General features: G+C 35.7%; 1 long non-coding RNA gene across 1 annotated transcript; it reads left to right on the top strand.

Moving 5' to 3' along the window:
- The first annotated feature begins 8,991 nt into the window (after window positions 1–8,991).
- On the top strand, window positions 8,992–19,130 carry LOC110729612. Its single transcript, XR_002512929.1, has 3 exons — window positions 8,992–9,034; window positions 16,405–16,506; window positions 19,038–19,130. It is a non-coding gene; the product is annotated as an uncharacterized LOC110729612 (long non-coding RNA).
- The last annotated feature ends 877 nt before the right edge of the window (window positions 19,131–20,007 follow it).

Below are 20,007 nucleotides of genomic sequence, written 5' to 3' on the forward strand. Positions count from 1 at the left end.
TATTGGCACTTTAATTTCTCTCTGTTTTTAAACTACAAGTAGACCTTTTTATTGGGTCCACAACATTATACCCTTTTAAAATTAATCATCATTTAGAATAATATAATTAATTACTCATAAAGCTACGGAATATATAATTATTGTACTCCGTATAAGCTAAGATGCAAAACTTTAAGATATACGAATTAATAAATACGAGTAGATTTTATAAATTATCTCGTCATTCATAGATTACAAAATTATATTGTAGTATATTTTACTCCGTATCAATGATTATTTCATGCGATATTTTATTTACGCAATTTGTAACTCTCGGAAATTTCATGTATGATACCATACATATTAGATACATAAACTTTCAAGTGCTTGATTTTTAATGATTATTTAATTACACAATTGTTAAAATGATAGTCCTTAAATCTAGAGTAACTTGTTTCTTAAATTAGTTGAATAAGTCAACTAGTTGTGACTAATTCTTAGAGCAATTAGAAAATGCGACAAATCTTATGCTTGTTAGACTGCATATATAATAAAAGACTAAATTTCTTAGACCTTGAAAATATTTTTTCCTAGCTGGTTTCAAACTTATAATTTTAGCTTACGCGTTGATGCGATTTTATGTGAGACGTTTTATAGTTTACACTATCACACATTATTTTAAGAGCAATAATATGTGCCCAAATTGTGAGATGCATGTGTTTAAAAAAAGAAAAAAAATAAAGAAGACATGTAAGATTATTTTTAGCATTTAAGAATACTCTGATTCTACATATTTGGATATTCATGTGTATTGCTTTAACATTTTTGGATATACGTATGTATATATAGAGAGAGGAAATTTCATTTTCTCAGGGATTATATATTTATACGTATCTTTATATTTTCTCGAATTCTAGGATGTGACTTTTTGTTAGAAAATTTTAATATTTTAACTTATAATTCATTATTAGCCTGAGTTGTGTAGGCTTTGTTTAATTTGGTATTTAAAGAGCTTTTTGAAAAGCTTTTAGCTTATTAAGCACTATTAGAGGTTTGACTATTTTAAAAAAGCTACTCGTAATTTGGGTGTTGGGTAAATTACTTACTAAAAGAGCTTTTTAGGTCCAAAAAACTCTTTTAGAAAAAGCTCATTATAAGAGCTTTGTGCAATTAGCTTATTGGGTAAATACACTAAGGGTCTGTTCTCTTCCGTTAAAATTCAGTTCAGTTCAGTTCATTTCAGCTCTTAATTTACGTCTAATGATATTGCTAATGATATAAAGCCAAATTTCATTCTTTTAAGCTCTTATTACAACGACGACGACAACAACGACGACGGCGGCGGCGGCGGCGGCGGCGGCGACGACGACGACGACAACAACAACAACAACAACAACAACAACAACAACAACAACAACAATAATAATAATCAATAATTAATAATAATAATAATATGCACATTTGTATATACACATATGTATAGTAATAAATAATCAATAAATAATCAAAGATCACTAATCCATATTTAAAAATCACTAATTAATAAGTTCAGTTAAGTTTAGTTCAGCTGAGTTCAGTCAATCGGAACAGGCCCTAAAACAACTATATATTGCAATAACAAATAGTTATTTACCAAACAGTGTTACATGATCAACTAATTATACCTGGCTAATATAACCAGCTAGTTAAACCATTTTATATAATTAGCTATATCAATTAGCTAAAAGATATATCTATTAAAGGTATTGGATATGTAATTTATGTGGGATATATTTGGGTAAATATATGGGGTTTGGGTGAATATTTTGAGCCTATCCTAAATAAAGACATTAAATTATTTGTGGCCTTATTAATTGAGAGAGGGTGTAAAATTGTACAAAATACTTAAAAGTGAATTAGCCAAACAGGTAATATAGAGGCCAGGGTTTAGTGAAAATAAGAATTTTGTATCTCACAAGAGTCACAACTGAGGGCAATTCTCACTAGCTAGGAGGCTATGAGCAGCTTAACTTAATTGAGGGCGGGGATTCTCTTACCTTCTCCCTTAGATTTTACCCACTAATTCGTGTTGGATTATCCTATAAAGGTTCGAGTTTGACGGGTACATTCTCTTTATTTCAATATAAATTAAAGAAAATAATACAGAATGCGTATGAATTCAAATTAACTAACTATTGATATTCATTTAAGGTTCTCCAAAAAAAAAAAATATCCATTCAAGATGATGCTTATTCTTCAATCATGAAAATATGTTAGTTGAAGTGTATATATTATTTTCTCAACATAGAAAAGTAATAATCACTTGTTCATATTAATCTCAATTAATTAGTCATATATTGAATATGATTACTTGCTTAACAAAAAATTTTAAAATCCCCCTAAGATTTTGAGGAGGAAAAATTGACATTTCTATGTTGCAGTTGAAAAATCTTATTATCTTACCACTTACGCAGACTTAAGAAGCTTTACCCATTCAATGCTAATTAAACTAAACTTGCACCATCTACTAATCCACATATTTTTATACCATATACCAAACTTTTTCTAAAATATAATTTTTTTTTTATTGAACTTTCAAGATAAATACCCTGGAAGTTTTTCATTCTAAGTAATAATTTATTATTGTTACATGATATATTCAAATACTGTATTTATCAATTCACAAATTACTGAGTTATGGAAAAAAGATAAACCAAATTATAACGATTAAAAAATATGTCTTTAGACTTTTTAATCTTAATTAAACTTTTGAGCAAGGCAAACATCATTGCTTTAAAAATCAAATCAACTAATAATAATCAAGTGCTAGACAGTAGACACTGGTAGCTGTTACCTGTTGGACGCAATTAACATATTTACAACTTAAGTTATGACCAAAACTTCAAAGTAACGTACGCAAATATTCAAATTAAACTAACCCTTTATATGTAACTATTACCCCCTCCGTCTCCTTTGATAGTCTTTTATGGACAAATTTGAGTCCCAAAATATTCACCTCATTTGCTTTTTCCAACAACTATTAGTATTAAATTTTTACCAAAATTTCCTCCAATTTGCAACAATATTTGTGCAAATTTAATTTTCGCATGTAAATTTTGTTTTCCCGTGTACTTTTATTACTTTCTCTCTCTACTTCTATTATTTTGTGTTTATTAATTCCCGTAAAAAATGCCCATAAGAAACTATCAAAAGGAGACGGAGGGAGTAACCTGTAAGGAAAATAATATATCAATTCATCCGTCATTTCTAAGAACTTATTTAACTCTGATCCGTTTTTAATACTTCTTCATTTCAAAATATCCTTTTTAAAAATATATCGAAGATTTAGGGCATGTTCTCATTGACTGAACTCAGCTGAACTGAATTGAATTGAACTGAACTGAGCTGAAGTGAACTGAAATGGAATGAATATTTTACAAGAGAAGGAAATTAGGAGCTGAATTGAACTGAACTGAAATGAGCTGAACTGAACTGAACTGAACTGAATTTCAACGTATGAGAACAAACCCTTAATTACTACACTGTGGAGTGTGAAAATAATTGAAGAGAAAAATTGTAACTAGGAGAGTACAGCGTTTGAAATAAGCTAGGCGGATCCAACAATTAAGATTATATAGGATAAAGAAATATTAATAATTCGCATGCTTAAATATTTTTAATGAACAACTCGAAACAAAAAGTATAAAGAAATTTAAGAAACATTTAGAGTATAAAATATGAGATTATCCAACACACCAACATCGTCTTTTAATATTTATGATTTAGATAAATTTCTTATAATTATATTAGGGTATTATTAGTAAAAGCAATATGAAGAGCAAGAGCTTCAAAGCAACCTTTGTTTGAAACGGTATAACTCGTATAAGCTATAGTCCTTAACGTGGCATGGACGAAGAGAGTTAATTAATTCTTTTATATTTGTTGCCGACATGTAATAAACAAGAGTATAATGTACGTATTATATCCTAAACTCATATGAAACACACACAAAAATAAGGGATTATTTAGATAGCCTGAATTTATACAAGTTTGATGTCATAAGTATTATTACTATTAAGGATCTGATCTCTTCAGCTTAATTTTAGTTCAGTTCAGTTCATTTTTTCCTTCTCTCATAAACAATTCAATTCAGTTCCTAATTTTCTTCTCTTATAAACAATTCAGTTCAGCTTCAATCAGTTCAGTTCAGCTTAGCTCAGCTCAGTAAATCAGAACATACCCTAAATCTCAATTCTACTCGACTTTTTTTTTTTTTTTTTCATTTTTTTCATTTTTTTTTACAATTTATTATTACGAGTAACATAAATAAATTTATTTGTAGGTATATGTACACCTTTGTCAAATTGTCAGTGCATAGCGTATCTACTACAAATACTTTTAATCATTATTTATTAATAATACGTAATTGTACAAAGTTGATATAATATATCAAGTACATTGAGATAAATTTAGTAAAATCTCGCATGAAAATATAGTCTTAAATCAAATAAAGCATGTAGATTGTACATAAAATCAATATGATTATATATCTAGAATCAAAAGAAGTATTACCTCCGTTAATTACTATCTGCAACTTTGAAATATTTTATATCTCACAAATAACAATACCCCAAAGTTGCAGATAACAATTAACGGAGGTACTAATTTTTTGCAATACGTACATTTATGAAAACTTACGTACTTTATGGAGTTATTTGTCATGACTCATGAAACATCTTAAACATTACGCTTTCGCCGCCTGATATACACATGTACGTATAAACGTATAAAGGCATTTTCATGTAAAAAAACGCGGAGATTTATATCATGCATAACTACCTACATCATTTTAATAAATAACAACCATAGCAAGAAAAAAGAAATTAGCTCGGATGCATTTTTCACCTGGTAAAATTAACTAATTTCACCTCAATAAGGATTTGTTCTCTTCAGCTTATTTTCAGTCGAGTTCAGTTTAGCTCCAATAAATTTAGTTTAATTCTTAATTTCCTTATGCAGTTCACTTCAACTTCAATAAATTCAGTTTAATAAATCAGAAACGTCATAGTCCATATTTTTTCTATACTACTAAGTTTTTGTTTTAATTAAATTTATAAATTATAGGTGCCGGCATAAAATTAATTAATATCCAAACTAAAATTCGAGTTAGTTAAAAGTCAAGAAAATTCATAAGTTGGGTAGAAGCTTTTATCCTTGGATTTCAGAACCGCCGCCCAATGGCTACACTCTACTCTTCACATCACTACTATTCCAAAGTTGATCACCTCACGCGCCGATTTCTGTTGAATATCACGCGCTTACAATATAAAAAATAAAAAATTAATAATAAGAAACGAATTTGGTAATTGACACACGCCAAATTGATTAATTTGACGGCATACGAAACCCCACAAATTACCAAATTATATAAGTTAACAGGTAATACCGGTTACCGGTCAACTCAATCCAACGATTTAGGTGTCTAGACTCTAGATCCAAAGACTTGGTTCAACCATACTTTAATTTTTAGTATTTTACAAATTTATTTTGATTTGAAAAATTAAAATTTTTATTTGATTTTGCCTACAATATGAAGCATCTACAGCTTTAACTACCCAACTAAGGGTTTGTATTTATTAATGATTCCAAAAAGACACCATCCCATAAAAAGGAGGATTATTTTCATGAATTTGTATTATTTTTGTTTTTCAAGGATTGCATTGCATAAGTGCCATTTTTGGGAACGTGTCTTCTCTTTTACTTGCATTGTCTTTAAAAACACTTTTAACTTCTTTTTTTTTTCTTCAATTTTTGTGGAATTTTATTTTGTAATTACTCCGAGTTTTATTCTCTAATTTCATATAAATTCGAGGTTTCAAGAGGTTTGGATGGTTGAGGAAACACTTATTTTGACAACAATCAATTATATGAGATGTTAAAGTATTTACATGAGTATTATATTCTTAACAACTATAATTGGTTATTTAAATTTTGAAATTTACGTTTCTGGTTATAGTTTATGAATTAAGGGTCTGTCCTCTTCCGTTGAAATTCGTTCAGCTCAGCTCAGTTCAGTTCAGTTCAGTTCAGTTCAGCTCTTAATTTACGTCTAATGATATAAAACCAAATTTCATTCTTTTAAGCTCTTATTACAACGATGACGACGACAACAACAACAACAACAACAACAATAATAATAAAATAATAATAATAATCAATAAGTAATAAATAATAATAATAATAATAATAATAATCAATAAATAATAATAATAATAATAATAAGGAAAAAGATATATGCAGCCCTAAGGGCTGCATATAAAAAGCTAAAAGTGCAAAGAATAAACATAAAATTAACATTTATTACACCGATTTACTCGTGAATTGTTGATAAATTCCCAACTTAATACTAAAAAAAGGAAGTATATTAAATGCTTATATGCAGCCCTAAGGGCTGCATATAGCATTACCCTAATAATAATAATAACAACAACAACAACAACAACAACAACAACAATAATAATAATAATAATAATAATAATAATCATCAATAATTAATTAATAATAATAATATTAATAATAATAATAATATGTACATTTGTATATACACATATGTATAGTAATAAATAATCAATAAATAATCAAAGATCACTAATCTGTAGTTAAAAATCACTAATTAATAAGTTTAGTTCAGTTCAGCTGAGTTCAGTCAATCGGAACAAGCCCTAAGTCAAGTTCAAGGTAAATCCTTGGTAAATTTTCAATGGAAAATATTCACATATAAGACGTGAGCATTAATAGTAGTCTTATATTAATGTCACTTGGATTTTACCCTTACATTGTTTGGGACAGCAAAAAAAATATATCTGACAATAATTACATTGCATGAAAATGTATGTGATAGAAGATTTGTTACTTATGAACTACCAAAAAGTATCACTTACCTACCACTAATAATAAGTTACTAGGGGGAAAAAAAGTTTTATAAATTATAAGACAAAGCTTTCATTAATTAATCTAGTCTTAATTGTATTCCTTAGCATAGAACAACGCTTGTTAAATGTTGGTATTTGGGAAACTTTCAGCTTTATTTTTCTAATACTATCTCCTATACGGCTATACGTATATTGGAGATCATGGGAAAGGGCATACGGTGTACAGCTCAAGTTGTTTAATTAAATTAGGAGTTGGTGAAGGTTCTTATTAATTAGACGGTATTCTATATTATATGCGTTAATCAAAGTTTATAAAAAAATAGAGTAGTCGAAACATGCATATTCACCAAGACTAATCCAACAATATATTACTAATCTAACAGAGTTCTAATTTTTATACATAATGTTTTTTTTTTAAATAAAAAAATAAAAAAATATTCATCATAGCACTTAATTTTTATTTTTATTTTTAAAAAGAATAGCACTTATAAAAGTAAGAGCATAGGAAATAGTTTAATAAAGCTTTATCCAATAAGATAGATTCTTCATCTCAATATTTTAATATCTCTACCAAACCAAACCAAATTATGTATATTGTGTTTATTATTTGGAAGGTCAAAGCTTTAAATAAATGACATTCTAGGGCACTACCTAATTGTGATTAGTTTGGTGTTTTACCCTACCAAGGGTAAGAAGGGGTGGGAAGGGAGGGTATTTTGAACATTAAGCATCCGATCCAACGTTAATTTAATAACTAAGTTCCTCAAAAACTAGTGCCATGTGTTGGAAATAATGCAAAGGAAGGTTTCTTATTTTTGGAGGAAAACTCTTTGTCCCACATTGGTGGGATAAGGAAGGTTTTACTTGGTTTAAATATGTGTCTTTATACTTTGGTGTTTGAAGTGCTTTCCCTATTGTTGTGGGCTAGAAGGGGGCATCCCCACGCGCATGCTGCCGCCCGACCGGTTCGGTTCGTGGCACGTGTGCGGTGGGGCTACCTTTTTGGGCCAAGTCGTAACTGATATTCCAGTTTTTATGAGATCGTTTAGTTACGAAAGCTCGCAACAACCACTAGTAGAAAAATGTACATTTGCGTCGCCATATTTGCGTCACTCATTCTAAGAAGCGAAGCAAATGTTTATTTTTACCATCCTTTTAAGTTATTTGCGTCGCATATTATTCAAGAAGCGACGCAAAACTCAAGTTCATTTCAACTTTCTATCATTTGCGTCGCTCTTATTTATTAAAGCGACGCAATTAATAAACTTATTTGCGTCACTCATTTGTTAACAAGCGGCGCAAATAAGTGATTGAGTAAATTGCGTCACTCTTTTACTAAATGAGCGACGCATATGAGCTGTGTACAACATTATAAACAAGGTTATTTGCGTCGCTTTTTTATAATAAAGTGACGCAAATAACTCTTTTGGCTTTAGGTTATTCTGCGTTTTTTGACCTTAGTTTTTCATCACGTACGTCTACATTCACTAAACAAAAAGAAAAAAAGCAAGAGTTATTCAATTCCAGTGAATTTCTACAGCAAAACACCCACAAATTCGTCTCTGAAATCCAACAAATTCGGCCAAAAAACTGTGATTCCCCAACAAATTTAACATCTAAAATCGCAGTCAAGTTGAAGACCCATAATCGGCAGCAAATCCGAGCAATTTAGACCAAAAACCCTAAGAAATTCGAACCCTTAAACCCAGAAAAATTGATTGTTTCCGACCAAAAATCCCCCATTTCGAGCAAAAAATCAACTCAAAAGCATATGAATTCGAACCCTAGAAACCCCAAAAAATTCAATTTCGGTCTTCAAGTTCGATTGGGGGATTTCGAGGGGGGATTTCTAGTGTTTTTGGCAGCGACGCAAAATACCCTAAGAAATTCGTCCCATTTCAGTCATAAATAGAAATTGTTCGAATTTCAGTCAAGAAATTACAGCAACAATAGTTGATTTCAAGAAATTACAGCAACAATAATTGTTCGAATTACGTCTTTTTCTGGGTTTAAGGGTTCGAAATCCCCTATTTCAGTCATAAATAGAAATTGTTCGAATTCCAGTCAAGAAATTACAGCAACAATAATTCGAGGAGGGATTTCGGCTTGACATTGTTGAATTTGTGAAGTCAATTTCACCTAAGGTAAGATTGCTTCTATTTATGTTCAATCTTTTCATGGTAGATAGAATGTAGCATTTAACTTGAACAATGACTTAGTTTAATTTCAGGTTTAGTGTTAGTTCATTAATTAGAAAATATATATGGCAGATTTTAGTTGAATATATAACTGGTTGCATCTTTGAGCTGCTGATTTTTGAGCTGCTGGTTTGCAATATATTATTGATTTCAAATATATAGCTGAAATCGAGTGCATAGTATGACTATGTGAGCGGTTTTGCAAAAATAGATAAGCCACGTGCTGTCGATCGTCATCCTGGCCATTAAATTCAGTAACATTGACCCTTGTTTTTCAACTGTCTTATCTTTAATTTGCTGTAAAAATGCTGCTAAATAAATTATAAAATACATGTAAAATCTATGACACAATAATGTTCATGGAATGTGCTCAAAATAAGCTTTTGCACCCTAGCGGCCTAGCATCAATGAAAACATATATGAAGCACATAAAGATAGATGCTATCTTGATCTAAATTTAAAAATAAATGTGTATGGTCTTTTACTTTTTGTTGGAAGCTATATATAAATGAATGTAACAACATTACTTACATAGATGAGATTAGATCCTAAATATTGATTACCATATACAAATTAATAGATGGAAGAGCTTAAATTTGAGGTGATGATTTGAGTTAAAAGGTTAAAAAATAGAAATATATATATATATATATATATATATATATATATATATATATATATATATATATATTTAGGGAATGTTATTAATTGAACTTATGGATTGGATGTCACGATTTCTCAAATTTCAACTCATAACAAACGTGGAAATTTTAACCTTTTAACTAAAATCATCACCTCAAATTTTAGCAATGTTGTTACATTCATTTATATATAGCTGTTATAAGGTTTTTTTATTCATTGGACTTTGATGGCAATATAACTTGGGATTTGTTAAACATCGCCCACAAATTACTACATAAAGCCCAAAAAATTCACTTGGTTTGACAAAATTGCCCTTGACCTTTAAAAAAAACACTCACACTCTCATCACTCACACTCTCATTGCTCATCTTCTTTCAACCTCTCTTAAAAAAAAAAATTCAAACAACGGCAATGTCGAGGCGGCAAGGCAAGGAATTGGCGGCGGCGGCGGAGGGAAGGATGTCCCAAGGTGGCAAGGTACAATTTCCTAAAAAAAAAAAAAAAAAAGGGAAAAACCGCTGTGACGGCGGTGGGGCGCCCTGGCTGGACGCCCAGCCAGCGGTGGTGGCGCCAGCTGCAGACGCCGCCACCAGTTGGCTGGCGCCTGGGCTGGACGCCATAGCCACGGTTGTGGCGTTTATTCAAGGCGCCGCAGCCGTGGCTGTGGCGTCCAGCCCAGGCGCCAGCCCACTGGTGGCGGCGTCTGCAGCTGGCGCCAGCCCACTGGTGGCGGCGTCTGCAGCTGGCGCCACCACCGCTGGCTGGGCGTCCAGCCAAGGCGCCCCCCCCCCCTTTTTTTTATATTTGTTTTAAAATATTGTTTTTTTTTTTGTGTAATATATTTTTGAATTGTTTTTATATTTTGTTGTTTATTTTTATAAATTTTTTCAATTTCGTTGTATTTTTTCTATGTTTATATTTTGTTTACAATTATTTGTATGTTTTTAGTTTATTTGATTTGGGAGTGGTAGCTATTTTTCGTATAAATTTTTGTATGTTTATATATTTTAAAATTTTGTGTAGAATTCACTGGGTCGTCATGGTGCGGGGAAGAATATAGAGCTTCTTAGTAGAAGCTATTCAGTGGAGAGGTCGGGGCATAGACATGTCAGATCCCGTGGTATTTCGGCCTCAACTCGTAGAGAACGGATCCACCGTCGGGATGAGGATGACGATGACGATGATGATGCTGAGGAGGGTGACCAGGAGGAGGAGCAGGAGGAGGGCGCAGATGAGGATGAGGATGTGGACGATGGCAGTGGACCGTATGATGATTACGATCCATTCAGTCAGAGGGTTGATGACATGTACGAGACACATATGGTGGAGGTGCGTAAGGGTAGGGGTGGTAGGTTTGTTAGTAGATCTGGCACATCATCTACATCCACTGTATCTGGGGCAAACAGGAAACGATCGAGGGCCGGTAATGATTCTTGGGTTGTTAGGAGTGAGGTGCCCGGTGGGCCTGTTGACGGGAGTGTGATTCCTAGCTTTCTAGGACACATAGCTGCCCGTATTTGGGAGGACCAGGAGAGGCCTTCAGTTACGGGGTTGTTGAAATGTCATACCCGGGAAAAGACTTGTAGCTTTTTGCGTACATGGGCTGAGGCCTGGCCGGCGGAGAGCGAGATGTTCGAGCGACTGGAGGGCACTGGGGTGAATCACGTTCCTGCCACCATGCACGATAAGATTGACAGTACGCTGATCACGGCTTTCATTGAGCGATGGCAGCCGGATACAAACTCTTTCCACCTTCCGTTCGGTGAGATGACGATCATGTTACATGACGTCGAGGCCATTCTGGGGATTCGTGTTGAGGGTAAACGACTTTGTGCTGTGGCTGATGCGGATCAGGCAGATTTGCTGGCGGAGTTGTTGGCGGTGGACAGGGCTGCACTGTACACCGAGGCGCTAGGTGTTTGGGAACACGGAGGTGTGAAGATCGCATCCGTGTTGCAGCGGTGTTTGTACCCCAGTGCACGCAGGACGCACGACGCACAACTGAGTGCTTATGTTTTTCTACTCCTCGGATGTACCTTGTTTCCGGATAAGAGCGGCGGAAACAAGCTCAGGCCACGCGACATAGTAGAGGCGTGTGACCCCGACAGTGTAGGCCAGTTTTCCTGGGGATCGGCTACGTTGGCGTATTTGTATCGCCAACTAGGATTTGCGAGTCGGGCTGACGCGGCAGGTATCACTGGGTGTCTGACTCTATTGCAGACCTGGATATACGAGTACTTTCCTGCATTGCGACCACATCGTGACCCAGTTCCTATTGATGAGGGGATGCCGCGTGCTTGTGCGTGGAGTCCGCGCTCGGAGAAGAAGTCCGTTGACCGCCTCCGATCGATACGGTTATTGCTGGACAGGCTGTCCCCCTTAGAGGTAACGTTTATAAATTGTTTCCACATTTTATTATTTGCACATATTATATTCATGTTATTAAATTTTATATGTTGTTATTGTACAGGTGAACTGGATGCCTTTCGGCCCGAACCCTAGTGTTAGGGTACCCAGGACCTTGTACACGGGACTCATTCAGTATCGTGAGATCGTCGAGGCGTACATGCCCCAGCGTTGTCTTCGCCAACTTGGATTTGTCCAAGTTGTCCCTCCTCCCCCGGCATGCCCGATGAAGGCGGTCCGACCTGCATCGTCGAGGGACTATGTCGTGCAATGGCCGGATATCATGACCGGGACGTGGGACCAGTTTCCGATGGTGGCCCGCTTATGGACTGCGGAGTTGCAGCGGCCGCCCTCTGGGGTTACTCCCATGTGTGACCATTACTACACGGAATGGTTCAACCGGTATTCGCACCCGAGGTTGATCGCAGATCTCGACCACAACGATGATGATTATGTGCCACCGCCTACTGCCACGGAAGCGGTATGTCTTTTATTATATTTATCGTTGTCTTTTAATTAAGTTTTATATGTTGTTATTGTATTTCATCTTCTGTTTTTTGTTGTATGCAGTGGATGGGAAAGATCATGCAGGACGTACAGAAACTCTCTCTTTAGAAGGACAGCATGAGTGCAACAGGGAGAGCTGTTGTTGATAGTCTGAAACAGACCCTTGCGCAGTGGGAGTCGTCATCGAGGAGGGATTACTGATGGTTTTGTCATTTTATTTATAGAGCATTATGTTGGACATTATGTTGTAAGATTGTAACATTTTAGATTGTTCTTTTAGCTTCCAACTTAAACATATTATCAGTGCTGTTTTTAAATTTTGATATAACCGTTCGTGGATCCGCGCAACTTACCCATGCAACATATAGAATGCAGTAAGCAATACAATATAAAATATTAATGTTCTCATTAAAAGAGCAACGTACAAATAAGATTACAAATAAAGAATGTAAACATGAAAAACTAAAATGCAGCTAGGGTGTTCCATTCGTGGATCCGGTCATGATATAGCGCATCCCAACCCTCTACGCTCGCTGTGCGAATGTTGTACCACCGAGGTATAATTGGTGGCACTGGAAAATCGGTTGACATGTCTAGTCGGATGAAATGTCTGTATGACGACCCAAGAAACGCAATAACTAGCTCTCTAACCGGTGTGGTGACAGTCTCACGCGACCGCCAAGGGAGAACCGTGGTACAAGGATAATAAGCTTGACTATGCACTCCCAGGCCGAAATGCATGACTGCGCATTTGTACGGAAACTGATCAACATCGTTTCTTCCTATTCACCATATAATTATAGACAGTTAAGAAGGCAGGAGTAACACTTTAAAACTATGTGCAATAAAAACAACCAAAACGTACCAGTTCTCAGGGGCATATTCACAGACGATGAAGATTGACTACGACTAGATGACGATGTCCGACCACGAGAACGACCACGACCAAGACCACGGATATACTTAAACGCACCCCTGTTCCGCCGTTGTCGACCTCGAGGACGGTCAACTCCTTCGGGTTCCTCATAATCTAAGGTAGACGGGTGGAACATGTCATGAAGTACATGAGTAGCGTCACGAATAATAGAAGGATGGCTGGAGGACACTCGGTCGTACATCGAACGAAACTGCTCCAACTCCTCCTGTTCACGGTCGACCGTTTGAGTGTCTGCATGCTCACCAATAACAAGCGTCCTCCGGAATGAATGGACCTGATCAATATGTAACGACGCCCTTTCTTCTGTAATAACGCGGTGAATGGTGCATGCGCAAGGTAATCCATGAGTTACTGAAATAGTACACACACACCGAGCATACACTTCGTCAGCCAAGTCCCTCACCCTGTTCAGCTCAGTGAGAATCAACCCCAAGCAGTAGTGCGACACACGACCATGGAGAATCTTAAATATAAATGGCTATACATCGTACCATGTCGTCGTCTGGAGTCCTCTAGAGAGTTCCTGATGTCGTTCTTCTGAGTTTCAATTGACTTGTTCAGTCTAGCGAACAGTGTATCCAAAGCAGCGGTCGATGAATCAATCCAGTCCTTGGTAGCTCTATGAGCGCTCTCAACTCTACATGTTGTAGTGTTCCCAAAATGAAGTACCTAGTTTGTCCAATATTTGACAAACTTTTCCCTGTGAGGGACCCATTGATGCATCACATAGTCCACCAGTGCCGGACACCACTGGTACGAATCCCTGAAGTTAGCCAATGCTCGCTCATACGCTTCCTCTGTGGTAGCCTGTAGGATCTTCCGCCACTTACCATTCACCAATCTCTCTGCCATTTCCAAATTCTTCTTGAAAAGGTTGTAGGCTTTCACTTTCACGCAGTTGTTGATGTGCCATGTGCACAATAAGTGGTTCGATTCGGGAAACAGCTCTGCTATGGGGGCAAAGTGACCTCCCTCGCAGTCGCTGACGATGGCTGCTGGATGAACATTAGGCCCGATGTAGTTTCTCAGCTTCTCCAACACCCAATAATAACTTGGAGCCGTCTCATCCTTGATGATTGCATGACCAATCAGAAAGTTCTGGTTCGTTGGAGCCATCCCAACCATCTCAACCAGTGGGAACTTGTACTTGTTTGACTTGTACGTTGAGTCGATCAAAATCACAAATGTCCAAGACTTGATCATATCAGCACAATCAGGATGCACAAGGAAAAGATGAGTCACCTCCGCTGTATCAGAATCAAACCAGAACAGGTAACCACGTGATTGTGCCTGGTGTAGCAGCTGTTGTATAGGGTTCCTTCCCTCTGACCGTTCAAACCTGAGTTGCTGTCTGACGTTGTAGATGTGTCTTCGGTTTGGATGGTCTTCTGGAAATTTCTCTAACACAGATGCTAATATTTTAGCAGGCTTCACTTGAGCATCACTCATTTCTTTCACAACTAGTTTCGCAGCAGGACTTAAGCCGCTCAGTTGTCGATGACCCTCTTCATATACTATCATCTCATGGTTGTGATACCCCCATTTAGAGTAACCAATCACTTCCCAACCGTCACGACTCCGTAGTTGTCGAACCTTTACTCTGAACTCACACCCACAACCTTTCCGCTTTGTATCAAACCGAGTGGTTGTACGAAAATCTCTTTCTTCTCTTTTGCGATAACGATCACATCTCAAAATGCGATCCATTCTACCATCCCGTTGAGATTTATGAGTTACTACTACCAAGCAAAATCCAGCTGCAATTGCAACCTGTTTTGCCCAATCAATCGCCTGTTGAGCTTCTTCGAATGGACCATCATGTCCAAATATCCCACTGTAATCATTTCCGTCTCCACCATATTCTTGCATCAATTATATATTACAATAAATACATTTAACGGATAATACATTTAATTTCTATATTTACACAGAATTAACACAAAAAAAAGCATAATTATATATAATCAAACTTAATTTTTATAAAAACCCAATTCGAATTTTCAAACTAAATTTAAAAATATACCATTTCGAATTTTCAAATTTAATTTTAAAAAAACCTATTTCGAATTTTCAAATTTAATTTAAAAAAAACCCATTTCGAATTTTTTTAAAAAATCATTTTCGATTTTTTTTTTTTAAAAAAAATTAAATAAAAAACAACAACAAAATCAAAAAAGAAAAAAAAATAATTTATAAGGGTGGCGTCTGCCAGGGCTGCCACAACCACTGGACTGGCGCCTGGCAGGGCCGCCTCACCCAGTGGAGTGGCGCCTGACCAGGACGCCAGTCTGGTGGTCTGGGCGTCTGGGCTGGACGCCACTCTAGTGGTTCTGGCGTCTGGCTTGGACGTCCAGGCTACGGTTTGGGCGTCCATCCTAGGCGTCGGAGCCACTCCGACGGTAAACCGTGAATTTTAACGGTGACTTACCTCGTTTTCCGTCGACGACGACGTACCTCCGGCGTCCCCCGCATCTCCGGCCTGCCCTCCGATCTCCCCCGGCGAGCCAGTACGGCTCCACATTTTTTACACCGAGATTATTTCAATTTTAGAAAATGGGCATAATGGTCAAATCATATCATATTTGTGGGCTTTATATGGTAAATTGCGGGCGATGTTTAGCGTTTCACTATAACTTTGATGGCAATAAAGACATGGATTAGTTTAAGATCTAAATACCTGCGGATGGCTTAACACTCGTTTCAGGTCTTCAAGTTTTACACCATGATTGGCTAATAAGCAATGCCGAATAACAACTTTTATTTCACATGGCAGATTAAGTTGAATCAACTATGTTGGTTTAATATATGTAATTTTTTATGGTAGATTCTTAATTATGCGGAAGTGAATACCACAAGTTGCTCGAGGTTCTGGTTGTGGACAAACGATTAAGGCGGTAGTACGCATATGAGATTGTCTTCACTTGTGGTATATATATCTAAACCATTCTTTGCAATATTAACTTATTTGTTCTGGTTGGTATAATGATTGTGAATTGTATGAGATTTTTAATTGTGATATAATTGATTGGAATTGCAATAATACTTGCATCATTGGCTTAGATACCCGTTCAGGGCTTACTCATTAGGAGTATGTCTTGAATAGTCCCCGGTTTGGGACTGTTCTTGAATGTTCTATCTCATTTAGGTGATAACTACTTGAATTGTTTTTGGGTCTAAGAAGATCATGGCTCACTATTTCCCGATTGTTCTCTGGGTACATATGTTGATAGCCGATTATCTACATTGTGTGCTCAAATCGAAGAAGATGAAGACAAGAAAAAAAAGGTCCTACGCACTTGTGATAAAACTTGGAGAGATTTTAAAACAAAATTGTTCAGTGGTTGGATCACATGTACTAGGAATATGCCGAAAGAGAAAAGAATGTTGTATGTACTCTATGATTTCATACATGAGGATATGTGGAAAACATTTGTGGAGGAGCATAGTACAGATGATTTTAAGGTTTGTGTGTATTAATATCAATGATCATGCGGGTTATTAATACTTTGTTAACGGATTCTTATGTACTAATCTTCATTTATGCTCGTGAAAATAGGAAATCAGTGAGAAGGCAAGACAAAGCCAGTCTTTCAACGAATACCCTCACCATTTAGGAGCCAAACCATATGGTGAAATGAATATTGTATGGCGTAGAAAAGGGTATATTCCCACGGCATCTTCAGCATCCAGTACTTCATCTTGTTCTTTGGTTGTGTCTAGTTTGTCGGATAGGACATATGCTTGGCTTCTAGAAAGATCAATAGAAGATGATAAGGGAAATCCTTATTTGCCGGATGAGAAAACAAGAGAGGTGAAAGAATCCATTGTAAGTATGTAATAAGTCTTTATTTCAATTTTGAATATATTTTGTTAAGTTTATGTATTGCAACCAAAGTTTTCTAACTTGAAGTCTTTGTGTAGGATAATTGGAGAAAGCAACAAGCTGATGGAAAATTTGTTCCTAATAGGCATGATGATATCTTATCTCGTGCCCTTGGGAAAAAAGATCGTAATGGTCGGGCAATAGCATTTGGCAGTGGAATTGGCATTAAAGCTGTATGGGGATCCGGAGAGAGGCGTAGTAGCCGACGGGGTAGGGAATTCGGAGATGATGAGTTGGAAGAATTAGAGGCAAAAGTAGCCCGGAGGGTATGAGAGGAGACTATGCAGGAGATGGATTCTAAAATGGATTCCATGGTTCAAGAGAAGTTTATGTTATTTGCTAAACAAATTGGTATTCAAATTCCAACTGAATTGATGGAAATGAATAACATAGGCCGGACGACTCAACAAAATCCTAGTAATAGCAAATCAGTGGGTGATGATCCATTTGCAAACATACAGGTATCCAAAACTTTGTTATTTTATATTTTTTTATCTTTTTTTTTAATGATTTATGACTGCGACATACTTTTAACTTTGTAACTCAGTTTTCTATTTTTTTAATAATGATTTTTTTCTATCTTTGTAAGGAACCGGTTCCTTGTCGGCTATCATTGTTGAAAAATGACTCTGAGAAAGTCATTGTCGCTGAAGGTACATATCATCCGGAGTTAATCCTTGATCATCACAATAACCTCCTTCCGGATCACGTGAGGGTAAGCTAAGTGTTGATGATTTTTTTGACGAGTTCAAAGAATTCTCGGTTCCAGTTCCTTCTTCAGTCATCAAGAAACTTAAGCATGCTCATGGTACATTTACCCAATGGTCGAAAGACTTGGTTTCACTCATGCATGACAAGGTAAATTATTTTTGTAACAATTTACATATAGTTTTCCATACAAAATATAGCAAATTGTTGAATAGATTTGCTTTACTATTGATTAGGAATTCATATCACATAAGAACGATGATAACAACAAAGCGGCCAAAGAAAACATGCAAGACAAACTGAAATTAGTTGAAAGTGGTCACGAAACAAAAGAGTCCAACACCAATCCAAAAAAAGTTTTTTTTATGGATTATGCTTTGGAAAACTTGTCTCAGAAGTGTGGGTCTTTGAATAGCTTGTTATCTTCATTACCCGAAGGTGAAACTATTAAGGTAAAGGTTGATGCTTGGACCTTTAGTTATGAAGATAGTAAGGACATCATTATCAAACGTGAAGATGTCAATCAACTTCTCACGGGAGCTTGGCTGAATATTTTAGTTTTGCAAGTTTTTATGATGTAAGATATTCAAATTTCACTCTTCCCATATATACTTATTTATTACCGTTTATAATGTTATTACATGATATATATGTAGGGACTTGAGTGACTTACTCGATACGGTGGATGTGGCTTCCATTGGATTCATGTGTCCGGAAATGATTTCAGAAACCTATTTGCATAGTGATGCAGATCGTATCCTACTATACATGACACATGTGATGGAAAAACAAAAATCTAAGCAGTTCATCTTATGCCCATACCATGAAAAGTATAAACTTTGAACTTATAAATATATTACATGTAGTGTCCTCAACAATTGGGTGGACGTGAGTGTGGCTACTACATCATGCGTTATATGTACGAAATACTTGAACATCACCATAGCAGTGAGGATCTTATTCGGGTATAAGTTGTCAAATATTTCATTTTTTGTTTGATAAATACAATTTGATGTTAGCTACAATCCTGAATAAAAACTTTCCTCTTGTTTATTTGTTGTGTTGATAGGATTTTTCAAGAACTACAATGTACACCGAGGAGGAGATAAATGAGATTCGAGATATTTGGGCAGAGTATTTTATATGTAATGTTGAACTTTAGATTTACACTTAGCGCATGTTGGACTCTTGTTTTGGATTATAGGCTTGACATGAATGATTTTGGTTAATTGGTGTTGGGATGATGAGTATAATGTCTATGATATTGAGATGTAAATTATTGGACAGGTTGTTAATATAATGTCGTCATTCCCAATTTTATGGGTAGGCCAAATTACAAAGGAGACTCTGCCGAAATTTACATTTGCATTATTCAATAATATTGCATTTTAATTTCAATTATATTAGCGTTAGCATATTACTTTATACCACTAGTAAGGAAAACGGGTACTACAAACATATACAAGGCAATTATTATATTTAAAAAAAAATTCACCTCATTTGCGTCACTCATTAAACAAACAAGTGACGCAAATAAAGCAATTTTGTATTGTCTAGTCAGTCATTTGCGTCACTCCTATATAAACAAGTGACGCAAATAACAAACAAGAAGTTTATCAGAAGAGTCATTTGCGTCGCTCCTTTATAAAGGAGTGACGCAAATAACAAAAAAGAAGTTTATAAAAGAGCGACGCAAATAACTCTTATTTGCGTCACTCCTTTATAAAGGAGCGACGCAAAATACAGTGGCGGATGTAGAATACTTAGTGTGGAGGGGCACTAAATAAAAAATATAAATAAAATGCTAGTATAAAGGCTTGAACCTAAGACTTTAAA

Source organism: Chenopodium quinoa, unplaced genomic scaffold, assembly GCF_001683475.1.
Source record: "Chenopodium quinoa cultivar QQ74 unplaced genomic scaffold, ASM168347v1, whole genome shotgun sequence".
Taxonomy (NCBI): domain Eukaryota; kingdom Viridiplantae; phylum Streptophyta; class Magnoliopsida; order Caryophyllales; family Amaranthaceae; genus Chenopodium; species Chenopodium quinoa.